The following is a 26923-nucleotide window of genomic DNA, read 5'->3' on the forward strand; positions in this document are numbered from 1 at the left end:
TGGTTTGGAAGTAAGTGCATGTAAAACCCATTCTTCATGTAGGTAGTAGTGAAGACACCCAGCTTACATAGGCAAGATGGCAACAGTCCCAGTGGAAGGACTTTGTTATTTGAGTATATTGGGTTTGTGCTAGCAATGACAGCAGAAGGTTCTCCACAGGAGGTGTCATGGGTTTGTTAAATCAAGTCACATTCTTTAGTCCTCCTGAGAATTTAGTGAACTACCTAGTTCCTTAAATACATTCCTCTTCTGTTTAAACTAGGTGGGGTAGATTCTATTGTTTGCAGCTAGGACGCCTGAAATTCAACAAGCATATTGCATCAATTATTACCATATAACAAATTACCCTCAAACTTAAAGCCTTAAAACAAGAATACACATTTATTACATCCCACTATCTGTAGGTCAAGAATTTGGGAGTAGATTGGCTGGGTTTTTCTGGCTCAGGGTCTCTCATGAAGTTGTGGTCAATTTGTTGGCCAGTGCTGTCATTATCTGAAGGCTTGACTAGGGATGGATGATGCACTTTCTAGATGATTTATCCACATAACTGGCCAGTTGGTGCTGGATGTTGGCAAGAGGACCATGTTACTCTTGTGTGGGCCTCTCCATACAGTTGCTTGAGTCTTCTCACAGCATGTAGGCTGTCTTTCCAGAGAGAGAGAATGACCCAAGGGGAAAAGATGGATGTCACAGTACTTTTTCTGACCTTGAAATCACATGCTACCTATCTACCTCATTCTATTTTTTATAAGAAAGTCATTAGGTCCAGTTCTATTCAAAAGGAGGAAAATTTGTTTTTACTTTTTGAAAGGTGGGGGTGGGAATACAAAAGAATCTGTAGATGTATTTTTAAATTTTCTATGGTAGTCAGGTTCAAGATGCCCCCTTAATTATCCTCACTTCCTGATATTCACACCTTTTGTATTTCTGTCCTATACTCTATCACAGTTGTTCTCTTTGACCAATGGCCTGAGGAGAAGTGATGGTGTGTCACTTCTAAAATTAGGCTATAAACATTTTCAACCTCTTTCGCTTTGTTTCTTTCTCCCTGCCTCCCTTGCTTTGGAGGAAGCAAGTAGCCATGCTGTGAGCAGCCTTATGGCATGATCCATGAACTAGAGCCTCCAGCTAACAGCCAACAAGGAACTGAGGCAGGCCAACAGCTGTATGAGCAAGCTGGAAACATCCTCCAGCCCTCACTGAGCCTTCACGAGACTGCAGATTCAGGAGACAGTTTGTACCCTCATGAGGCCTCTTGAGATGTTGAGCCAGAACCATTCAGCTAAGCTGCTCCTGGATTCCTGACCCACACAGAACCTTTGGGAGATAATGTTTGTTGCTTTAAGTAGCTGACATTTTGAGGTGATTTTTTAATGCAGTGATAGATAACTAATATATCACCGTATAAGTAGCACTATTTTTTTCCCCAGAAGAAATAAAGGTTTGCATATGTGTATGTGTGATGAGTGTGAGTGTGTGTGTGCCTTGAAAAGAGAGTGAGAGAATAAAATGTAGCTCTAAGTCAGCAAAGGCAGACATGACTATCTTTCAGTCCTCACAGAGTATTCTGTTATTTTCCTAACCACATGGAAATTCTCAACTAAATCTTAAGTTGAAATTGTTATTTTTTTAAGGCTGGAAGCTGCTGCTTAGCAAGCTGTAAATTGCCACCAAGATTGTGTGAGGCAAAGCCTGGGCAGGCGTTCCCTCAAAATGGGGGGTTGGGGCCATATTGGACTCCTATATATACCAACAGGCCCTATGCTTTAAAATTAGTAATAACTGTTCTTTTAATTTCTAGTTAGCCTTATTGCTTTAGAAAGTCTATAGTTACAGACTCTAACAAGTATCTTGTAGGTTATCCAATCATATTTTTAGATTTATAATAAAAACAAATGTACAATCTACATTTTTTCAGTTATTTAAGATAATATAGCATCCATTTTTTCAATATACATTAGACGAGAATACTGGGTACCAGCACCAGCCCAGGCCTTGGATGAGGCTCTGTCCTCAGCACCACTGGAAGAGAGCAAATGCCATTGTGGCAGTAGTAACACAATTATGGGAATGCTAAAGCCCCCCTCTTCCATCTGGTGAAAAAGCCAGCAGTCTGTCTCAAAGGAGCCCCACAGGGTGACTTGCGAATTCAACCAGCTCCGGGTTCTGGTCATAAACTTTGTAGGCAGCACACCGGGAGCAATCTATGCCCCAGGGAAAATCTATTAACCACACTCATGAGAGACTCTTGCATAAACCAGAAGGTCAGTTTATTAATTTACAATGAAAATTCTAACTATCACAGGGACCAGGACACTCATGTTTGCACGTCAAGCCTTCCTCCCCTCTTCCTGCCCTCTCCTCTTCCCTTACTTCCATTCCTGCTCTGATGAATACTTGGTGAGAACGTCCCATGAGGCAGGCACAGGGCTGATAGCTGGAGGAACAGTGGCACATGTAACAAACAGAGCTCCTGCCCTCTGCCTGAGAGGTAGAAGGAACCCCTAATCGAAACCTTCACACAGGTCAATGTCAGGTTCCTTTGTGTTGGAGCCTTTGAGACTATAATGACCGTGAAGGTTCCTGGCCTCAGGACAGTGGGCATTCTCAGACACACACAACATCGTGCACATAATTTCAGGGATTCTCAGTTACCCTGAAAGCCATCTGGGGTGTGGGGTACAGAATATCCCCCTCTATCAGCAGAACTCTATGGGAAGCAGCCAAGTCATACCCAGAAGTTTGCTTCAAGATCATGGAATTGGAAGTAGGGTGTTATTTAGGGGAATTGGATGTTCAAGGGCATTAGGCTAAGATTTCCCACAACATGTCATAAGTGACTTTGCCACTTGAGATACTCCATCCATTGGAGGTCTCCCTCAACTTGGAGCAGCACTTGATTGGAGTCTTGCCAGCATAACCTCTCTTCTCTAAGTGAACATAGCTGACCAAACCCCACTTGGTTGACTAGTCTCTCTTTAGTTAGACCAATACCTTGATCCACTGAGAGCCAACATACCTAGCCTTGGAGGGATACAGTGGCTTCAGAGGACTCCACATATCTTATCTGTGATCCATCATGAATAGATTTAAAGCTAACCTTCAGTGGAAAGCTGTGTCTTTCTTACTTGCAAGTTCTTAGAAGCTGTAGTGTTCTGGGCCCCAGCAACTTCCGGCTGGCTTTTCCAAGAGCATCTGGAACATAAGAAAAGGCAGACACCTGGCTCATCAAAAAACTCTTCAGCCTACCTTTCTTCTCTCCACAAGATAAAACAGGAGTTGGCAAACTTTTTCTGTAAAAAGAACCACATAGTAAATATTTTAGGTCTCTTTCGAAACTACTGTGTTGTTGAGTGCAAAAAGCAGCTGTAGATAATACATCTATGAATGAGCACAGCTGTGTTCCAACAAAACCTTATTTACAAAAAGCAGTGGGCTGGTCAGATCTGGCCTGTGGTCTGGAGTTTGCTGACCCCTGGTCTAGGAGATGATCTTCCTCCTGACGGCTTCTCCCCAGCTCCCTCTGTTCTCCTTCACTGGTCTTCCTACAGGATTTATTTCCACCTCATTTCAGAAGATTTGACAGAGAAAATAGTCCTTCTGTGGAAACAGCAAATGGAAGATTGCTTTCAGCTAGGACAGGCTCCCCGTCCTCGGTGCTTAGTCCTGCCTGGTTTATACAGCGTGCAGAAACAGTGGGGAAGAGACATCAAACGGACGTGGGAAAACGTGAAGAATGTTTAATCCAGAGAACAGAAGGTTCCAGCAAGGCACCAGGAGCGGTTAAGAGTACTTCCTCCTCCGTCAGATGATGACATTAGTAGCATCAAAAACACAACACAGATGACATTATTGAATACTTATCCTGTGCCAGACATTCCTCCAGGTGTTTTTCTAAATAACCTATTCCGTGCTGGGTTGGCCTTCCAGCTGTGCCACCCGCTAGCCGTGTGACAGCACTTCACCCCTCCAAGCCTTAGTTCCTCCATCCGCTAAACAAGGGTGTGGAGTCACCTAAGAAAAGCACTCAGCACCGTGCCTGGCTCCCACGAGTGCGCAGTGAGAGTTAGACCTTTGTCATTCCAGGCTGTGGCGGGGCCAGGCTTGTTCTCTGCACCCCGGGGCTTAGTGACGAAGCCAGGTGTTAGAACCTCAGGAAAGAGGGACTCCAGCCCCAGGAGAAATTTGCGGACCCAGCACTTCCAGGATACGAGGTTCTGTGGGATGGTTGTAGATTTTTTTTTCTTTTAAGATTTTATTTATTTGAGAGAGAGAGACCAGGGTGGGGAGGACGGGGGAGGACGCTCCCCACTGAGCAGGGAGCCTGATGCGGGACTCGATCCCAAGACCCTGGGATCACGATCTGAGCTGAAACCAGACACTTAAATGACTGAGCCCCCCAGGCACCCCCCTAGATGATATATTCTTGAAGAAAGTGTTCTGTAGTGAAACAGATCTGAGCAACTATCAGTTAAGCAAAATTAAACAAGTTTCTCAAAGGCTGAGATATCTTAGAGCCCTGAATATGCCGCTGTGGTATAAATCACTATGCAGGTATTATCACCCGCAGCTTTTCCCAGGTGTATTTCTCCACCAACCGTTTCTTGCCCCCAGGGAGTCCTTGAGGATTGGTTTGTCGCAGAAAACCCTTTAAGGAGATGCAGCTGGAGATGTGTGAAAATTGATTGGCTAAGCCAGGTAGTGAGCTCCTCATTAGGGGATGTGTGCCAGCAAAGGCTGGATGCTGGAAGGGCAGGTGTGTGGACAGGGTCATCCCGCGGTGGGTGGCAAGGGGACCAAGTGAAGTGAAAGGCTCCCATCATCCCCCACAGCTGGTCTTGTCCCATCAGGCTCTGGGGGCTGTGCTGGTTTTCTGTTCCAGACCTGGAATTTTAGATTTGACTTTGAATGATACCAAGAAAGGAGCTTTTGGGGGTGAAGGGAGGTGCTGGAGTGTCCTGGTAGCCCCAACAAGGCCCCGAGGAGCCAGGCAGATTGTCCCCCTGCTTTGGAGTCCCCTCAGGTCTGCTGGGGATGAACCCCTCAGGTTTGTGGGTCCCCCAGGGCAGTGAAATCACATTGTCTACATAACACGGGAGCCCAGGAAATGTTCCTGAGTGCCCTGAGATGTCACTGGCCGAGCGCAGACAGCCCGGCCTGGACCCAGCGGGGTGGTCCCGGCAGATCCATTTCTCCAGGCCTCCGGTTCCTTAGGTGTGCAACGGGAACGGCAGGCACTTGCTGTTCACCGTGTGCTGAGGGTCCCCGGGCTGTCGGGCTGTAGCTGGCCCGGACACCATGCGGGAGCCTCAGGCACTCCTCAGGGCTCGGGTGCAGGCCCTCCTGGGAAGCTGCAAGCGCCCGCCCCCAGGAGCAACCTCGGATCAGAGGCTGCAGGCCCTGGATGACAGATGTCCCGGCAGCCCTGGGCCTGGGGGCGGCCAGTTCTGGAAGGCACTCCCATCTCATCTCCACGGGCTCGGAGCAGTGACCTCACTAATTCACCTTGTATCGTTTCTCCACTCCTGTCTTATTCTTGCCACTGCCTCTGCTTGCTCCCAAGATCACCTCTTAAAGAAACTTCCAGTACCTAGACTCTGGTCAGGCTTTGCTTTTGGGGAAATCCAAAGAAAGACAGGATTGAAGAAGACACTGTAGGTATCTGGTTCTGAAAAGTGCTCAATAATTATTAACCGATTGTTATTGAAAAATGGGGTCTGGCCTGCCTTCTGGTCTCTGTCATGCTACCGCATGTGTGTGCATGCACACACACACACACACACACACACACATGCATGCACATGCTCGGGCCAGCAATTCTAAGGCTACTTGAGGTCTTATTCTCCACTCCCGGTTAAGACCTTCTAGCATTTCCCCTGTCCACTCAGAGCTGCAGGAGCAGTCTGGTTAATAAAACCCTTTAAATCCCTGTGGACAAACTACAGGACACCATGGGCTACACCTAGGGTTATTCTCTTTCCACGCGACCAGTCCTGTTCTCCCACCACTCTTTGCTCCTTGCTGGAATTTACCTGCTGGTCACTGGAAAGGATGGATTCCAAAGCTGACCTCATCAACAAAGGCATGTTTCCCTGACTGGTGCCGGGAACACCGAACACAAGCAGGGTGCAACTTTCGAGACTGGAGATCAGTGGGTTAAATAGATGTTAGTGAATCAAAGAAAGCAGGGGTGCCCGGGTGGCTCAGTCGGTTAGGCATCTGCCTTCTGCTCAGGTCATGATCTTAGGGTCCTGGGATCAAGCCCTGCATCGGGCTTCCTGCTCAGCAGGGAGCCTGCTTTTCTCTGTCTCCCTCTGCCCCTCCCCATCCCACTCATTCTCTCTCTCTCAGATGCATAAGTAATATCTTTAAAAATAAATAAAAGAAAGCATTTGGATGCTGTCCCAAGGAGCGGCGAGGATGTACCCTCTGCTTCTGACGTCTCCTGCGGTGGTAACAAGTCTCTATCTTCTGCACTATTAGCAGAGATTTTTCTGTTCATGACACTTAGGCCCTGCCTGAACCCCTCCCCACCCTCCACCCCTATTTAGTCATCTCTCAGGTTTGGGGAATGTCTGTTGAAAACTCACCATGCATTATCACGCTTTTCACCTCTCCGGACAACGGAGTACTTTATGGGAACCCCAGACCATTATGACTCTGTTGGAAACCCCCTCCCCCTTTCCCTCTCTGTGCTGACCATCTCCCCTCACCAGCACGGTATGAGTGGCCTTGGCGGTCCCTGCTCAGTTAGTGCTCAGCCCCATGTCTGTGCCTGCACCCTCCCCGGCCTTGCTGAGCACATCACTGGTTAATTGAAGGACTTTACCAGTCACAGGAGGTGACCTACAAATGAATAGAAATTATCTCTTGATTTAGTTTAGTAGATAATGATGACAGAGAATGTTCATTTACAGTAAAGCAAAGCAAACAGTTTGGTATTATGAGGATGAACTGAGGCACAGTGGAAGAGACTGGGTCTCAGGGATAGAAAGATCTGAGATCGAATCTAGCCGCGTGTTTCGGGCAACTTGCTGAACTTCTCTGGATCTTGATTTCTTAGTCATTATAAATGGGGCAGATGACACTACGTAGACATCTTTTTTCCCCCTTTTTCTTCTTCTGCCCCCTTAATTACATATTCTGGTAATAGTACATCCTATTTCATGTGGTGGTGGTGGAGGTGCTGGTCATAGTAATGATACCCAGTACCTGCCACCTCTCCGTTGAGCTGGCCCAGGTGTGGCTGCTAAAACAGGCAGGGCTCCTTCGGAGGATTTTGTATGTAAATGCTGGAAGAAAGACCCTCTGTCGTTCCTCTGCTGAAGTGAAATGACGAAGGTCTGGAGCTCTGGGTAGAAGCTCCCTGTCCTTCTAAGGCCCTTCCCCTCCACCCCCTGCCTCTCCCTCCTCTCTCCTAATGTGGGGAGCAAATAAAGCCAATACTCAGAAGCAGATCTGTAAGGAGGGAATCCCAACAGCATCTGTTCACCTTTCTTTTGAATTCTCTTCTGTAACTGCTGCTCCTTTTTCATTTGGGTTTTGTGATTGTGTTGGAACCAGAGGGTCTTTAAAGGTTATCGGGCCAAATTTTATTGTTTTCTTGATGAGTGAAATGGCTTGTGAGACAGGCCAGGCACCGCAGGCCTCAGGCTCAGGACTGGAGCTCCTGGATACGTGGCCTCCATGGTACCTTAGCTTGCCGTCAGGCCAGGCAGGTAACTCCCCGGGCTGCTTAGAAGTATAACTCCCAAATCACTAGATGGTGTCTCCCTAACTTCACTGCCCCCAAATCCTTATCTTGCTCTCTACCACTCACTGAGCCAACGGTATCTGGGATACCACTGTGGCACTGATTCCCGTGTGTCCTCTTCGTGCTTCTTACGGAAGAGGTCATGCAGACAACGAATGTAAACTCCTAGATGAATTGCTTTTAGGACCCTCTTTCATCACAAGGAAAACGACTTCGTGTATCTTAGAATAGATTAGGGGAGTGTAGAATGTACAGCAAAGATTCCAGAAGAAGGAAAATGGGATACGATGGGGGGCGGGGGTTTGGCCAGAGCTCCTGGAGACAGACTGCTGCACTTTTCGAATCTCCCTCTTCTCTCCATCACCATATCCCCCTTCTCGGGGTTCCTACACAGAGTCAACATCACAGCCGTTCCTTCCCCTTCTCCAAAGCTGCAGAATCTCCCTCCTGCCTTAAAGGCTGAAAATGTGACTCACAAATTTCTCGGTTTGCTTGTAGCTAGAGTACATGACCGATTCCTGACCAGTTAGACATCAAGGGGACTGTGGCGGAGTTGCTTCTGGGAAGGGTCCTTCCTCCTTGATTAAAGAGAGATGCAGGGCAGCCCGGGTGGCTCAGCGGTTTAGTGCCGCCTTCAGTCCAGGGCATGATTCTGGAGACCCAGGATTGAGTCCCATGTCAGGCTCCCTCTATGGAGCCTGCTTCTCCCTCTGCCTCTCTCTCTCTCTCTCTCTGGGCCTCTCATGAATAAATAAATAAAATATTTTTTTAAAAAAGAGATGCACAGGGGAATGTCTCTTTCATTTCTGCTTTTGAATGTGGCAATATAGAGACATGATGGTTGGAGTTGTTGCAGCCACCTTGCCATCATGATGAGCCATGTCTAAGACAAAGGCCAGCAGACAGGATTGTGATATGGACAGAAGCGAAGATGCAGGGTCCTAGGTGACACCATTTCTCTGCAGAAATAATCCTGGCACAGCCCAATCACTGAATTTCTTGTTCTCTAAAACAGTGAACAGTCTTTATCGTTTAAACCACTTTTAATTGGGTACTTTCTTTCTTGCAGCCCCCAATCATTCTATTACTTTGTCTCCCACTTGATTCCAAGAAGTTTCCTTAATAGAATATAATTTTGTCTCTAAAATAAAGGGTTTTTTAAAAATGTTAGTTTGTACTTTTTTATTACTGGGGGCTCTATTTGATTTTTTTTTTCAAATCTACTGGGTGGCTTAATAGTTTCCTCTCCCATAGAGCTATTTTTGACCTTGTCTTTTATTTCTGTAAACATTTTATGCGTGCCTAGTTTATAATCTATTCCTGATAATTCTAATGTATAAGACTATATATTACAAGACTACTTCTGCTGTCTGCTCTTTCTGCTTGTTCTTATTCATCATGCCTTATTTCTTTTTATCCCTGGTTATCTTTGACTGTATGTTGTTCATTGCACCTGAAGAATAATTGTAAGAGTAATTTGAGGTCTTGGGTAAAGATACCTTACTCCAGAGAGGATGTGTGTCTGCATTTGTCAGGTGCTTGGGGACCACCTTAAACCAGGTTCCAGAGGTTTTTGGTTGCCTGGACCACCAGACACTTAATCCTGGCTGCAAATCCACAAGGTCTGGGCTACTTCTTGTTCACTTTTTCCTGGAGTGTGTAGGGCCATGGGGTCCCTGTTATTATAGAGAGGGTCTCTAATTCGACTGCCCTTTTTATTTCTGACTCCCTTATCCCACAAGGTCATCAAAACAAAAGTTAAAAATGCTGGAATTGGCTAATGCTCTTGGTTCAGAAGACTTCCATGTTCTGCTTATCTTTTTGGGTTCCTGTTTTCCCTTCAATTTTTGCCTGGTAGTATCTTACTATATAATTAATGTTTAAGTATGTGTAAGATGCTCAATTTATTCAGCAAGTTTTCTTGTTTCCCAAAGGAGGGCTGGTCCAAATAGCCTAACACACCATGAGCAGAAATGAAAGATTTTCCTTGTCTCATGGCCAAGTTCTCTGCCAGTGACTCAACTGTGTCTTCAGGGTCCTCACTACCTGACTTTTCTGTCCATGGGTCTGGCATTTTCTTGCCTGTGTCTCCTGACAACTTTGCCCTGATCTTGATTTTGTTATCCTCCTAATTTTTAGCCTTCAATTTGATTTTAACTTGCCCTGAGCCTTGACACTTGTTTATTCCAACCACTACTGGGTTTGGTTATTTATTCCAACTGCTGACTTGGGTATAATAGGGTTCCAGCTACTCACCCAGCTCTTGACTCTCCAGGTGCCCCTGGATCCAGGACCTTATGATATTTGCCAACAATGGTCCCTCATGTGCCTCCCTTCCTCATAAGCCTCCTGGCTACCCATCTGGCCTTGACTCTTCTGAATAATTTTCCTTTCCTTTATAGAGTCACCTACTGCTTTGGTATCACCTATCCAGTTCATGGCACCATCTTGGTCTTCCCTTGATTATTTTAAGTAGATGCATTTAAAGCTGAGTCTATTTAATTATCTTGGTCACCACGCTATGGGAGAGCCTCATGATGGTTTTATACTGTTGAGTAACTCTCAGATTTTAATCTTTCTTTAAAATGTAGGTCAAAGTTTATGATAAAAAAGAAACTGAAAATGGCCAAAAAAAAAAAAAAATCAAACCTGTTTTACCCATTTTATTTGGGTATTGAGAGTCTATTTGGCCCTCTACAAGAAAAAGGCAGTTAAGTATAATGATAGAGGGCACAGTCTTATAAATCCAGGGGGCCCAGGCTTAATCCCATTTCCACCCCTTGTTAGCTATGTGGATTTGTACAATTCATCCTACTCTTCTTAATGTCTATTTCCTTACCCATAAAAATGGCGCTAATATTTCCCTCTTCATAAGGTTGTTATGGGCAAAAAGAGATAAAAGGCATGTTTAGCACAGTACCTGTAGTCCATAATCTCTCAATTAAAGACATTATCATTATCATTGTTATTATTAACAGTAGCAGGGTCTGCCTTCAAATATTTCACAAACTGGGATGTCATGCAGCTGCTCATCCTTTATCCCATCCTGTAATCTCCACCACCTGAAGCTTGACTTCATTAAGCAACAGTGTGGTGGTAATTATTCCCAAATGGCCCTGGCTAAAACACACATGTTCCTCTGGCTCTTACATGGTCAGATTTGTTTAATGAGGTCACTAGTTGAAACAAGTCCTGCTTGATGAAGTTTGGGATTGTGATATGAAACAAGTTACATTCAGAGTTGAAAAAAGTTATATTCATTTTTTCCATGTCCAAGAGTTGTTTTTCCAGAAGACAAGAAGCCCAGCAGAAGACAAAGATAATGAGGCTCCTAGTAGGCCATCAATGTACATGGCCTTAAGTGTCTTTGGTATAGACACTGCAGGATTTTAAGGCTAAATGGGTCAAATCCAGTCTCCTCACCTGCCAGATGAGGAAACCAAGATTCAGAGACATGGAATGACCTTCCCAGGGCCACATGGTCTATTGGTGGCAAAGCCAGAACAAAATTCCCATCCTGGTTCTATAAACTAACCGTGTGACATGCTAGATATTGTGGTTTAAAAGATGTCTGCAAATACATCCACAAATCCTTTGACATTCCTCCCTTCAAAAGCTGGGGTGCAATTCCCTTCCCCTTCAATATGGGCTTATACTTAGTGACTCACTTCCGAGGCATAGAATGTGAGGAAGTAACACTATGTGATTCCTGAGGTTGGGTCCTAAAAAGAACATAATGTTTCCTGGTTATCTCTCCCTCTCAGTCCAGCCACCATGTTTCAAGGACACTTATGGGAAAATCTGCTAGGGAATAACTGAGGCCTATCACCAACGACCAGTACCAACTTGCCAGCCACATGATTGAGCCACCTTGGAAGCTGATTTTGTAGTCCCAGCTGAGCCTTCAGATGACTGCAGACCTGGGAGACATTGTATTTGCAACCTCATGACAGATCCTAGGGCCAGTACCACATAGTCAGGTTCCTCTCCAGTTCCTGATTCACAGAAACTGTGGGAGATGCTACATGTTTATTATTATCCTAAGCTATTGCATTTTGGAGTAATTGTTAAGCAGTACTAGATAACTAATATACTAAAGTAACTAATAGTAATATTTAATTTAATATTAATATTTACTCAGGACTTTTTGAGTTGGAAGTGATAAAAATCCACCTCACTGGTAAAAAAAAAAAAAAAGAAAAAGAAAAAGAAGAGAGAAATGAGAGAGAGAGAGAGAGAGAATTATTATTGGTCCTATACTTGGGGAGACCAGAGACTAACTTTAGGGATGCCATGTTGTCAAATGATGTCATCAGGATTGTTTTTCTCTCTCATCTCTCTATTGGTTTCTCTTTTGTGGCTTCTCTCTGCTGGCTTCATTCTCTCCTTCTACAAAGACACTTTCTCTATACAGTATGGGTTAGCTCAGCTAGAGGCAACTCAGGGTTTCTTCATTCCGACTTAATGGCCCTAAAAGAAACAGATGGCTTCTCTCCCCCAACAGTCACGGAGATTCCCAGGAGAGATTCTAATTGGCCAAGTTTGGGTCTTATGCCTGTGCCTGAACCACTCACTGTGGCTAAAGAAACTGGATAGTATGACTAGTACCAGTGCCTTGGCCTTAGCTAACTTGTTTTTCCCAGTGTGATCCATGAACCAGCAGGAAAGCAATCACCCCGGGCCTTGTTTGAAATGCCAAATCTGGGCATGGATCCTGCTTGGGATTCTCTCTCTCTCCTTCTGTCCCTCCTCCCCCACTTATACATGCATGTTCTCTCTATATATAAAACTTTAAAAAATAAATACAAATAAAATGGAAGTAATGCTATTCACCTTAGAAGGGAGCTCATGAGGCCTGAATGGAATAACACCCCTCGGTGCACATCACAGTGCCTATTATGTCATAGATATACAATCAGGAGAGCTAGTACTCTTCCCTTAAACTGGCTGCCATTTAGTGTTTGCCAAGCACAGTGCTGGGCCTTTTATTATTACATCTTCCCATTGAAGCTTCACTGTATAGCTCACAGTTGTATTGGGAAACAGGTGTTTTGAAAATTTAGGCATTTAGACAAGTTCTAAATCTCTTCATTTAGAAATCAGGAAATGAGGCAAGGTCATACAACTAATAAGTGATGGAGGTAGGACCTGAGCCCAGAACTGTTGACTCCATGGCCTTGTTCTTAATCGCTCTGCTATATTGTATTGCATAATGAAGTCTTTCAACCAATATTTGTTAAATTAAAAAATAAAAGCCCTAGGCTCCCTAAAACAAGGATCACAAGATCAAAACCAACTTGAGCCAGGCTGATGATATAACTGAGAGACAAAGATCAAGCTAAGGAAACAGTCTCTTCCCTCTTTACAGTAAGTGGGTCCAGCAGGTATGATGATAAATGGCAGGTGACCTTCACCTCAGTGTCACAGAGAGAGAAGGACGGATGAGGCCTTGGAAGCTAGGGAGCACATGGGTGGCTCGTGCCTGGCATCTGTTCTAATAGAACAGCACCGAGCCATATGCACTGTTAAATATTTTGAATCTGGCCCCCGAGAAGGTGGATCCAGTGTTGTCAGATCTAATCTGTTCAAATAAAGCCAGAGATATGGACTTCTTTGTGAAATCCTGGACTTTTAAATATTGGTGAATAATTTACCTTTTTAAAAAGTGCACGGGCCATACATGGGGACAGGGAGGGGTTCCTGTGGAGGGTAGTGGTAACCACACTATAGCCTCTGTACTACACTGTGCAAGGAAATATATATTGACTTTTGGTTACAAAACCAGTACAAAAACAAATAGGGAGGGGAAAAAGAAAGGAAGAAGGAAAGAAAGAAGGAAGGGAAGAGAATGCTGGCTACTTGACCACTCGAGCATCAAGCAGTAAGGTAGAAGACAGCTTTCAGCTGGGGAGGACAGGAGGAAAAGAGGAGGGACAATTAGCTCTGTGGCTAATTGTCCCAAGGGCCACAGCTTCCAATGGGGAGTCCATTCTACCTCCCAGTGCTGCCAAGGGCCAACCCAGCTAATCAACTTTTTTTTTTTTATCACCTTGGAGGCCCTCTCTGTCTTTGTTCAGCTGTAATCTTTCTTAATTAGATAATTGAAATAATCATCCAATTAAGTTGGTTTGCGTGCCCCCCCTTACTTGAGGACTTGCTGAATCCAGCTGACTTCTCATTTCCGCTGACTCTGTTTCTCGTCTCACGCAGGGTCTGAAACAGGTTTCAAGCTGTTTTCTTTCCCCTTTTTCAGTGTGCTGTTTCAATTCATAGGAGCTACAGCTTAAGTTCAGTTCGGGATGATGTCAAAACAGACTCCCTAAGCAACAAAAGCCAAAAGTTATAACTGGCACCATGATGGACATAGAGTTTCAGGCTCACGAGGATTTGACTCCCTGTTCTGAGTCTATGAGAACCTGGGCACTGATCTTGCAGAGGCACGGTTTCCTCATCTGTGAAATAAGAATAACAACAGAACTTCCCATAGGTTAAGTTTGCTTAATTGAGATCATATAAGTGAGGCCATCAGCCCCGTCCGTGCCTGGCACATAATGAGGACTCAGTACATGCATGAGATTTTTTTCAACATGGAAAAGGATGTATTCTTAATAGCTCAAAGAGTTGCATCACATCTTTGTAATAGAAATAGAATAGAGGTGCAAGGGTGGCTCAGTCAGTTAAGTCTCCAACTCTTGATTTCGGCTCAGATCATGATCTCAGGGTGATGAGATGGAGCTGAGCCCCAGGTAGGGCTGAGCACTCAGCGGGGAGTCTGCTTCTCTCCTTCTCCCTCTCTCTCCACCCTTCCCACCCCAGTCTCTCTCTCTCTCTCAAATAAATAAATTCTTTAAAAATAAATAAAGTCTAAGAAAGAAGAGAAAATAGAGGAAAGAAAAAGAAAGGGGACTCAGAGAGATAGAAGATGTAAATGATGCCAGAGATTCTGTGGCTATTTGGTATGCTGACATGGTGTTCATATGCTACCTTCCAGTTAACTCTAAAACCTACCCACGAGATTTAGAGATAACAGGCTTTCCCTTCAGGCCCATCCTCTGTAAATGAAATTGCAAGGCAATTGCCCACCAGATTGGAAGGTCCATGTGGGCAGGGCTGTGTCTGCTATGAGCATCATGGTATCCTGGGGGGAATTACCAAGAGATAATTATTCAATAGGTACCTGTTGAACACGGGGGAACTTTTCTCAAAAAGGACATCCTAGCCAGTTTCATGTAATCATACTTTGAAACATTTTAAAATGAGGATATAAGACCTGTAACGCATTAGCTAAGAATAGAGAGAAATCTAGAAAAGGGCTAATATTCCTAGGATCAAAGAGTAAAGCAAAAACCAGTTGTATCTCCAAAACCCAAGTACCCATCCGGGCCTAACCTTAACCTGTTTACAACTACTGAGTAGCCAGAAACCGGCAGCCAGTGGGCACAGTGGATTCTCCACCTTGGTTCAGCCTCAGATGCATTTCAGTCTTGAGTGCAGACTCCTGGAAACTCATTCTCTCTCATTTCAGAAGAGTCAGGGATTGGAGGAGAATGATTGCAGTTCTGTGCAGAGTGTATTTTTTTAATGCTTTTTAATCTTTTAAAAATTACACAAGCAGTACATCACTTTTTTAAATGGGAAAAATGCCCATAAGTAAAAAAGAAAAATGAATTTTCAAAGATTGTTTTTTATGTTTTTTTTTTCCCCCCCGAGGAGTGTAATCTTCAACTCCTGTATAGGGCCACAATGTGCTATATATACAGTGCATTTCTCCTGCTAGCAAAACTAAAATGTTTTTTAGTGCTTTGCTCTGGAGTTCAGCTCTGGATAAAGGCATTGCAAATTCTCATTTCTTCGAACACATCAGTAGATCAATATTCTCCAAGGTTGGATTGCTGGACTTTGGCTGGAGAGGACTGGTTTGGTGTTGAGTATAGTGGGAAGTCAGTAAATGTTCCAGACAACTGCTCAGTCACTAACTTTCTGAGCATACACTATTTCTGCCTCTGTGACTTAGTGCATCCTCATTGCGGTAGCCATAGTCTCAATGATCCTCTTCATGGTCACATGTCTGTATAGGGCTGGATTATGTAATAAATGAGATATCGTAGAAAGGATGGAGCATGGCTTCGAGAGCTAAGTCATGAAGTCATGGCAGTTTCTGCTTTGCTGTCTCTTGGAACACATGCTCTGGGGGAGGCCACATGGCAGCCGTGTTGTGAAGATGCCCAAGCAGCCCTGTGGAGAGGTCCACATGGTGAGGAACTCCCACCAACAGGCATGTGAGTGAGCCAGAGTGGAAGCAAATCTTCTAGCCCCAGTCAGGCCTCCACATAGCAACCTCCCCAGCCAGTATCTTAACTACACCCTGAGCCACAACCACCCAGCCAAGTTGCTTTCAAATTCCTGACCCACAGAGCTGTGCAAGCAAAGATTTGTTTGTTTGTGTTAAGCTGCTAAATTTTGCAGTAATTTGTGATGCAGCAGTAGGTAATTTATACATTCACCTGTCTATGCAGAAGACTTACTCTTTTCCTCTCCAGATTCACTCTCTCAAGGCTCACATCAAATTCTTCCTGCCTGCATTCTCCAGCCCAGAGTGATGTCCCTTTCTCTGAGTCCAGTCACCATGCCTGTCCTTCTTACGTGGCATTAGGTTAGAAGGAAGGACAGCTCAGACAGGCCTGACATCTGTTGTGTCTTTATTAGTAAGTGACCACATAATTTATCGTCCGCACTGAGACACTTCTGAGAGTACTAAATAATAATGATCATGGGAATCAGCAAAATCCAACACAGTTCTAGTGCAAACTAGAACACTCAGTCACCCCAGCTGTAATAGGTGCTATCACCTCTTCCAGAAATCTAACAAGAGGGAGAATATTGTTTAGCAGGGTTTCAGTTTTCCTTGCCCTAGGCTTGGAAGGGCAAAGAAAATGTAACTTTTTACATTTTTCTGGAATAGGTCTTTTTCCTTGAGTCTCTCCACCTGGCTAGATAGTGAAAGGGGGAAATAAGATTTTATGCTAGCCTGGTTAATTTAAACAATCTGTGAGATGGCTCAGTCATCGCCTGGCTGAGCAGGGGGAGAAGCACGGCCAGAGGTCGGAGCCTCGTCTTCCCATCCCCATCACTGCAAACCCTCCTCCTCACCCCTTCAGATGGGACCTGAGCGTACCAGGGATGAGTATGAAGTGGAAAGGGAACCAAGATCTTCATAGGCTTCCTTTAAGGAATGATGGGTGTGAGCAGCTACCTGGCCTGGGGGGACTCCAAGGGCTACTGGTTTACCTAGCTTTTCTGTAGCTATTCTGAAACTAGAGCCATCTCTAATGGGTGTGGGATTCTTCCCTGAGCAAGCACACCCACCAAGGGGCTGAAATCTAGCCACTGCTTTGCTAACTAAGCCTTGAACCCGTGGGGCCGTGTGTGTTGGAGGAAGGAGGCTTTTTTCTAGTTAGCACAAAGGCATTCTGTGGGCCAGGACAGACCCTGGCCAGCACCCAGAGTCCAGGTTATTCGCTCCTGGCTTTGCATTCTTTGCCTGTGGCAGCTTGTTGCTCCTGATTACAGGCCAGAGCTCATTCCACCTCCCCAGTCCCGCAGTGCGCCTATGGGAAATTCTGGGTCAGGCTACAGAGGGCCTGGGCATCTTCCTCAGATTCCTCTACGTACAGGCTACCACCTGCACACCATTGCCCCCGGGCTGAGGGACCCAGGGTGATGGTTAAGTCAGAGGCAGGTCCCCCGGGGGCTGGCCGACTTCCTTGCACTCTGCCCTGCGATGTGGTCCACTTACCTTGGTGTTCTCACACATCCCCCTTCATTTTCTAGATGTTTCTAAATCTCTTCTCCCTCGAGACACTTGTCCTTATCAATGGCCTTCAGCTTTTCCTTTCCTTCCCACCATCTTCCCGGGGTGGCATGAATAGATCTGGAGCATATCTGGGAATGACAAAACTCAGTGATCTGGAGTGGCACTTGACTACCTTTTTCCTCTGGTAACATACCTAGAAAATAATATGTGTATGGCACACTGGGTGACCTGGAGGGAATCTGGAGCCCTGGAGGGCTGTCCTGAGGAACTGTGAGCCCCAGCCACCAAGACCCTACTAGGCTATTCCAAGAGCAGTGGAGACCAAGTCCCCTGGGGTGCATGGAGGAACTCTCGTGGGGCAGTCCTCCCTAGAACCTCCAGCCAGACTTTGCTAGAGGGGAACTGTGTAGTTGAGAAATACCTTTCATCCTCCATAAAGCCTAGCTTTCAAGGCCATTGTCTGTCTGCAGAGGTCAAGAACCTCAGCTTGGAGACTAATGCTGATCAATGGGCTCTTTATTCTTTGATGGTTCCTTTTCCCTAGGGCTCTAAACCTCCTGGCTCAGCCCTAGAGCCGGGAAGCAGCTAGAAAATAGTTTCAAGTGGGAAACTAAAATACATAGGCAGAGCCTTGGTGAAATAGGATCCCCAATATAGCTGTAATGATAGGAGCCCCTCTGGCAGTGTGTGTGTTGGGGGGCGGTGCACTATGGGTTTGGGGTTGGTGGGTAAGACCTCAAGGCAGCAGCACACTTAAGTTTGAATAAACGGAATTTATCAGCATACTTGAATAAATTGTGGCTAAACTGCCTTCTAAAAGAGCAGATTCATGTTACTTCCAGGGCTTTTGTTCTGCTGAGTGGCTTATGCAAATACAAAGGCAGCCCAGTGGCTCTGAGTGATAAAGGGGAGGAAACACTGATAATTCCTTTCTAGCTCTCTCTGTGCCCCTTCCCCGTCTGTACTCATCACCACAGATTAATTTTGCCTATTTTTGAAATTCCTATAATTAAGATACTACAGCATGTATTCCTTATGTCCGGATTTCCTTTGCTTAACATCATGTCTCTGATACTCATCCATGTAGCTGTGGATGGCAGCTGGTTGTTCTTCTTCATTGCTACGTAGTATTCTGTTGTGGCAAAATCTCCTCAATTTATCTTGCCTTTCTACACTTCATTTGGATCGTTTCCATTCTAGTTATCACACACAGAAGCTGCTATGAACATTTTTGTTCATGCCTTTTTGTGGACACGACTCATTTCTCTTGTTACGTGGGTTTTTAAAGAATTCTTGTGAAGTAATTATTGTTTATTTCTGATAAAAGTCATCTGTTTATTTAGAAAATGGGACTTCAAAAGTACAAGGGTTTTAAAAAGTCCTCATCAAGGTACATTCAATTTTGTACTTAGGTTTTCTTCCTTCCTTTCTTTCTCTCTCTCTTTCTTTTTTTCTTCTTTCCTTTCTTCTTTCCATTTTAGGTAGGCTCTATGCCCAATGTGAGGCCTGAATTCACGACCCCAAGATCAAGATTGGCCAGCTCTACTGACTGAACTAGCCAGGCACTCCTGTACTTGGCTTTTTCACTTCAAATATCATGAACATTTTTTCATCATAGTCCATATGGAAGGATCTTACCACCCCCTTTTTTTTTTCTTACCTTCCCCCCTTTTTTTTCTTTCCTTCTTTTTAATTCCCTTTGGACTTGTTCCTTGAGAAGCTAATATCTGTGATGATTCTGAGAAGCTTTACCCAGCAGAAACCTGGAGACAGCTGGCCATCTACCCTATCCACCACAATCCCCGGACAGATGCAGCCTGTCTAATGTGAGAATGCGCTGGGTCAGGAGGGCAGATGCCTCCCTCCATCACCCCTGGACTGAGCAATCACAAATGGACCTAACAAGGTGGAAGTACAGGCTGCAAATTGAGGAAAGAATGAGAAGTGCAGCTGTGAAACTGGAAACCAGAGTAATAGTAAATAGGGAAGCAAGTGATGAGTTTGGAGAGCAGTATTACTGCCTCACTGGAAGTGAGGCACGTCAACCTGCACGTGAACGGTTTCAGCGTGTCAGTTCTGTAGCATCCGTGGATTCATGTTACCCTGACAAAGAACATCACAGGACAGATGTAGAGCTAATGCTTTCCCATTTCCTCCCTCTCTTAGTTCACCTAAGATATTGGCAAACATTTCTCAATCCCTTGTTTGCATTCATTTGCCAATTGTGTTTGGTCATAAACCTAAGTGTCTGGAAGTACTTCTTGGTACTTGTTTCCTTGTCTGTGAAATGGGTGAGTGATGATCCCCTGTCTCTCACAGCAGGGTTTTTCAACCTCAGCACATTTGGGGCCAGTTAATTCATAGGATGCATGACCCACTAGATGCCATAGTAACAGCGTCCTCCTCTCAAGTTATGAGCGGCAAGAATGTCTTCACATATTGCCAAATATTCCCTGGAGTTGAGGGGAAGGGCAATAGAACTCCCATTTGAGAGGAACTGGTTGTGTCACTGTATCTCATGAGATAATATCAGTAAAGTGCTTAGAAGAGTACCTGGCACTAAGTTAAGTACCCAGTGTTGAGGAGGAGGTCCTAGAAATATGGACTTGTGGCTGGGGCTGCTTCGCAAACCAATTTGCTTCTTTATTTCATCAGTATCACTTTTTGCATTTTCTGTTCTCCTTTCTTCAAGTGCCATGGCTTAAGGGCCTTTTTTTCCTTCTTCTTCTTATGAGCAGTGCCTTTCTTTATAGGTACAAGTATCAGAAATAAAACTTAGAAGCACTGGCATTTGCAAGTGGCTTTTGAAACTGGAGAATGTCAAAGAAATGTAAATCATAATCTCCATGAGCAGGAGAGTGCCTTTTTCTGAAGCTTTTGCAACCATTAACTCATTGGACACCACGACAGTGTGTTTCTAGCTGAGCCTAAACGGAGTTCTGAGCTTTGCTGTTGGTGGACAGCCTGGGCTGGTGAGAGACCACAGGGTTGGTGCGCACCATGGGGGGAGGGGTGGTGGTGCACGGAGGTGGTGGGGGCGGGGCGCGAGGGTTGTTGCTTGGTTTGCTTATTTTTTCCTGGTCGAAGGGACAAGACTACTCTCTGGACTGGGAGGCCTGAAGAAGACAGAAGACGAGGAAGACAGCCGGATGGTGTAAGTCCCTTCATGCAGCCTTAGGGATTTGAATGACGAGAGGAAGCTTAGGACAGTGTTGCAGAAGAAAACTGCTGCCAGATGCAGGGGAGGGGCAACCGTGCGTCAAGTTCTCTGCCACACACACTGTCAGCTAGGGCTTCCTGAACCCACATGCCCTCCGGAAAGGATTCCGAGTAGCTTCGGGTCACGTGCATGCCAGACCCCATTCTCACCAGCAGACACAGGGAATAGCAAGGTGTGTGACGAGGACCTCTTCTCTGCTCTTTTGCCAGGCCCCCTCGAGCCTGTCCCCACCCTTGACTCAATTCTGCCTTGATTCTGCCTAGAGTTCTACCGGCTCCGGGGGACCAAGGGCACAAATCTTTAAGTCCCTGGGGTCCCTGAGATGAGGCCAGTCTGCAGCCTCCTCGGGTTAATGACCTGGACTGACAACCACGCCCACAGCCTGTCCCCAGGCTCCGGCCACGCCCTCGCCTGTGACCACGCCCACAGCCTTCCCCAGGCTCTGACCACGCCCCCGCCCGTGACCACGCCCACAACCTTCCCCGGGCTCTGGCCACGCCCTCGCCCGTGACCACGCCCACAACCTTCCCCGGGCTCTGGCCACGCCCTCGCCCGTGACCACGCCCACAACCTTCCCCGGGCTCTGGCCACGGCCTCGCCTTGACCACGCCCACAGCCTGTCCGCAGGCTCTGGCCCCGCCCCCGCCCGTGACCACGCCCACAGCCTGTCCGCAGGCTCTGGCCCCGCCCCCGCCCGTGACCACGCCCACAGCCTGTCCGCAGGCTCTGGCCCCGCCCCCGCCCGTGACCACGCCCACAGCCTATCCCCGGGCTCCGGCCACACTCCCAGCCACGCCCGTGGCTGCGGCCACCCCGCCTGGACATTCCTCCTCACAGCTGCTTTCAGCCAAGTGGCTGCCACCAAGTTCCTGCGAAATGACTCACAGGAGACTGCTAGCTCGGGGGGGAAATCTCGTGCCTGCTTTATTTGTAGGTTGTGGAGACCAGTATGATGGGAGTCCACATAGTACCTGAACTCTAGAGCTCTCAAAACTCTATATTCAAAACTTAGTATTTTTCGAAGGCCCCTGCACACCCCTCTGTGCGACACTTGGGGACCCGCTCTCTTTGAGTAGAAGAGAGGCCAGCCATGAGTACCCCGGCACAGTTTTGTATCTCAGCATGGCATTTGGGAGGGCCTCCAAGTACCGCTGTACCTCCCAATGTATCTGTGCAGCCCAGTAAACTTAATTTCCCATTCTGTCCCTTTATCCCTGGGATCCTCACCAGATCAGGCTGTGCCAAAGCCAGCTCAGCCCTGAGAACCGTGCCATGGCTCTTGGAAGCCCTCAATATCCATTTGGACTGCCTAGCCAGCTCCTCCCCTCTAGAACAGGAGCCCTCCAAGGTCACAGACTGTGTCTGCTTGGTCCTTGTTTACAGGACAAAAATTATTAGCATATGAGTGTTCTCATTTCTTTCTCACTGTCTCAGAGGCAACCTTGCAGTTGACAGCCCATCACCTCCCTCTTGCCGAAGAGGAGGGATTCTTTCAGGTTGGTGAGAAACTGGGTTGAACTGTAAAGAAATGGAGAGAGGAGGGCAGAGGAAAGTGTATAAATGAGTGCTTCCCAAACTTAACCTGCATCAGAACCACCTGGGGATCTTGCTAACACAGCCTGGATACTTGGCCCCCATCATTCTCAAGAAATGCAAGGATATTCGTTGTTTGTCAGCTGCCCAGCCTCTAGCCTGTCTTCTTCAGCTAATGGCTCTCCGTTTTTGTCTGACGGAATGGTTAGCCAGGTGCCCGCCTCTTCCCGGCACATGACTGCTGGCGAGGCCAATGAGGGCTCCCACTCTAAAATCTGAAGCATGGATTCAGGCCCAAAACAGAGAACAGTTGGAGTGTTCTCTTTCCAGCCAAGGCAGCTGGGTGAGATTTTTGAGCATTTTCTGCTGCCAAGAACCTTCTGGAGATGCTGGGTGCCTGATGGCTCTATGCCTGAGTCTTTAGCCTTCCCTTTGCTCTAGAGTACTCTCCAATATCCTTCCAAGAAATTCTCTTTTTTGCCTAGACCAGCCAGAGTCAGTTTCTGTTGCTTGCCATCAAAGCACCCTGACAGATATGCTATTTAACCAATATAACATTTTGAGCTATTGTTTTGAAATAGTGTTTCATTTCCTTACTCTGGGGTGAGGGTGGGGGGTAATTTTAATACCGCTTCACCCCTTAGGCTGAACCTATGGTTGCTGGTTTTATACAGACTGCATTTGGAGTCCATGCCTAGCTCTGTGCCTGAGAGAAACACAGTAGGTGCTCAATGAATGGCCATAGAAAGAATGAGCAGTCATTTCACAGCATGTGTGCTGAGCCCTGGCATCTGTCAGCTGCCCCTGTGCCCAGGGACATGTTAGATGGCCATCAAATACTAAAATAGCAACAGCTTATAGGAAAGCCTGTGTAAGCTTGTAGCAGCACCAGCTAATAAACTTGTGACCTTTTCCTTGGATTTCCTTTCTACCTGTATCTTTTAAGAGCAAAGTGTTATGGAAGGTCAGCAGGGAGCATGGTCTTTGTTCCATGAATGTATTGTGGTTCCATTAAAATATTCCCAGTTAGATAAGAAGCATGCCAGCATTTCCATGGTGGCCTTTCCAGTTGTGGCAGTTATTGCTAAAAAAGAGATCCACTCTCTATATACTATAAAGGCTGAAGAAGCAAAAACAACAACAAAAAACCTGCCATCTCTACTGCTCTATGAACTAGTGATCCTTGGGCACGTGACTTAAGTTTTCTGAGCCTTAGTTTACTCGTTTGTAAAATGGGCATAGTATTAGCATCTTCCTCAGTGGGTTGTTGTGAGGACTCAGTAAGGCAATACATATAAAGCATTTATGTGCATTAAGGCAATGCCTCTAAAGTGCCTGGATCATTGTCAGTACTTGATAAGTGTAAGCTATTAATAAAACTCATTTTTCACGAAAGCCAGAATGTATAATCCTTCCCTCCCCTACATTTAATAGAAGTCTTTAAAAAGGCATTTGATCCAATTATGGTTAAAAAAAAATTATGACACACATGCAGCAAAGACAGAAAGAAAACATACTACGATTTTTAATGTTTGTCTATGGGTGTGACATTATGTCTATTTTTTTTCTTTTAGTTTTCTACGTTTTCCAGCTTCTTTTGCAGTGAACATGTACATTACTTTTATAACCAGAAGTCCTGACAAATGCTATCTTTAAAAAAGAAGGAAAATACTGAGGCAAACTGCAGCATGATTTTGTAGAAACTGGGTGGGGAAAAAAACTTCCTGTTAGATGGAGAAATAGATGTTTTCTGGTCAAGAGCTTATTGGGAGGGAAATGACATCAATTTGGGTTCTCATCAGCTTGAGTGGCAAATCATAATGCAAAATGAAAGTACATTCAGGGGAGCTGAACCCACACTGGGATTTTGCTGCCTGAATCATGAAGCTAGAAATGACCTCAGGAGGGCACGTGACCCCGCCCCCTTCCCTCTCCTCGGGAAGGCTGGCCCTGGGACTTTTCAGGACTCATGAGCAATGGTCCTATTTATAAGCCCTCTAGGAACTAACTCTACATATATTTCCTTCCTCCTAAGCTTTAGGCAGGCTCAATTTAGCTTCTGCAGGTGCCCTCAACTAACGATCTCCAACCTAGTTCTCCTTCTGCCTGGAATAGGCCTGGGAATTGTCCCAGATCTTTTCTATTCACCTTGGGTCCTCATACAAAACCTAATCCCCCCGGAAGTCAGTTTTGTCACCTGTAAAACAGGAATGGGAAGGATTCAAAGAGATAATGCAGAGCTGGGAGTTCAACAGGGGCCATCTTGTCCTGCGACACAACCCATGTGTTTAACCACGTCTGACCCCCCTGATGGGAAAAGGGAACACAGAGAGGTAGCTTGCCTACAGGAAAGGTGACGGGTTTTTGGAGGTGGAGTGGCAATCCTGGGAGAAGGAAGTGAGAGGTGGCTGGGAATGGGAGGAAGAGAGATTGAGGGGGTCCAGATTAAAATGGAGGCCACTCAGGGCAGCAGTGGTCGGCAAGGGTGTGCACAGAGCAACAGAAAGCCCTGTCACAGCAACCACAGAGGAGCTTGAGGACCAAGCTGCTAGAGATTCCATTTTGATCAGTCTACTATGCAGGACTGTAATACCCTTCCCATTATCCACAAAATTTTAGGGCCCAGCCTTGTGTTCATAATGCTTTGAAGCATGGAGGAAGTGAGCTGGCCTGGCAGTAACAGAGGGGGAGGGAGACCCGATGCAACAGCCTCAAGAGCAGCAGGTGAGAGCTAAGGACTAGGGAACAGTATGGAACAAGGCTACAGTCCCTACTGACCAGAGTAGAACTTTCTAGAAATCTGCAGAGTTTCTGAAGAAACTTTTCAAAGCACTGCAGTGGAGGTTGAAGCCACTTTTCTTATTTATGAAAGGAAAGAATGATTACTGGACTTCTAAGAACTTGGGCTCTCCAAGGAGGAGGTATCTGGATGACGAGTATTAGCAGGGTTAATATGAGTTGTAGCGAAGAGTATTACTATTATTACTGATATTCGTATTGGTATTGGTATATTCCTTCCCCTCCCTCAAGTCTTGAATAGCTCTTGCATCCATTCTCCTGGGGCCAAATCAATGAACCACTGCTAAGACCCTGCCTCCCTCTGCGTTGATGAGAGTGGCATGCGGTATCCAATTAAAGGCCCTCCTGAGACCAGAGAGATACACTTATTGTCCACACCCCCTCCATCCACATCCACGGTCACTTCATCATGAAAGGAAGCTAAATGGGCTTGCAATGAATTACTCTTCCCAAAGCCACGCATTCAGGTCCCTAACCCTCCTACATGGCTGCCAGCTGAAGGGCTTGATCATCTGCTGCTGCCTGACAGATCTCCAGACAATTTAATAGCTTTAAATAACAGTACACTTTTATTGTCTCACTCAATTTCTGTGGGTCAGGAAATAGGGAGTGGCTTAGCTGGGTGGCTGTGGCCTGAGGTTGCTCAAGAAGTTACCGTCAAGATGTCACCCGGGGCTGCACTCCTCTAAAGGTCTGGAGATGAAGGACCAGTTTCCAAGATAGTGCACTCATGTGGCTGGCAAGGTAGTGCTGGCATTTGGCAGGAGGTTTCAGTGTCTTGCCCCCAAGGACCTCATTTGATTGTTCTCATGACATCGGAGCTAGTTCCCCTTTTCCCCTAGAATGAGTGAACCAAGAGAGAGTAAAGCAGAATCATAGTACCTTTATGACCCAGCCTCAGAATCATATGCTGTCATTTCTGCAATGTCCTGCGTGTCATAGAGGTCAGCCATACTCACTGGGGGTGGGGACCATCCAAGAGCATAAATACTGGGAGGTGAAAACCACTGGGGACCATCTCAGGCTGACTTCCACCTTCCCCCACTCCCACCCTGGTACCAACTGAAACTGACCATGTTACAACTCCCAGAATCATTGGTTTTTTTTCTATTTTCTACGTGAGTGTGAAATTGACCAATTTTAAGTTACATGAATAATTGTAATGATGATCCCACTTGACATTACTGCATCAATTTCATCTTCTGGGAGCTATTACTGCTCCATGCTGCAAAGGAGGAAATGAAGGCTCAGAGAAGTTCAATGACTTGCCCAGTTTTCCAAAGTTAGAAAATTCTGGATGGCTTGGAACTGAACTTGTGTTGTAGTTCCTGGTCCAATGTCCTTGTCCTCATACCACACCATGCCGACAAGCCTCAAAGACACCACATGCCTCCTTATTTTCCAGGGCAAATGTGGATTAGAAAGCAATGGTAGTGTAGGAGATCTCATCTTTATTTGGAAACAAAAAAAACAAAAAACAACTATTACACAGGTAATCCATGCTCATTGTGAAAAAAATTACAAAATAAATTTTTTTTGAAAAAAGAAAAGACATTCCTCTATAATTCTACCCACCCAAACCTACACTGTTAAAATCTCAGTGTATTCCTGTAAGAACAAAGGAAATGGTTTAAAGTACATTGCATTAATGGCATCTCCAGGGCAAACTGTGAAGGAAATCCCATCCTCAAGCTTCACCTGAGGGGAGAAAGGATGTGAAATGTGAAAGTCATGAGTGCAGTGGGCTGTGTATGTGTGTGTGTGTGTGCTTGTGTGCACACATGTATACATGCCTAGTACT

At 45.8% G+C, this 26923-nt stretch overlaps 1 long non-coding RNA gene across 4 annotated transcripts; it reads right to left on the minus strand.

Annotated features, from left to right (window-relative positions):
- Window positions 1-366: 366 nt before the first annotated feature.
- On the minus strand, window positions 367-25977 carry LOC144289728 (uncharacterized). 4 transcript variants are annotated; one of them, XR_013357639.1, is made up of 6 exons: window positions 25778-25977; window positions 22018-22308; window positions 17553-17698; window positions 13903-14075; window positions 3104-3198; window positions 367-648 (listed from the first exon to the last, which is right to left on the minus strand). It is a non-coding gene; the product is annotated as an uncharacterized LOC144289728 (long non-coding RNA). The 4 variants fall into 4 exon arrangements; XR_013357642.1 differs by having other exon boundaries at window positions 3023-3198; XR_013357640.1 differs by lacking the exon at window positions 22018-22308.
- Window positions 25978-26923: the final 946 nt, after the last annotated feature.

Source organism: Canis aureus, chromosome 19, assembly GCF_053574225.1.
Source record: "Canis aureus isolate CA01 chromosome 19, VMU_Caureus_v.1.0, whole genome shotgun sequence".
NCBI classification, from domain to species: Eukaryota; Metazoa; Chordata; class Mammalia; order Carnivora; family Canidae; genus Canis; species Canis aureus.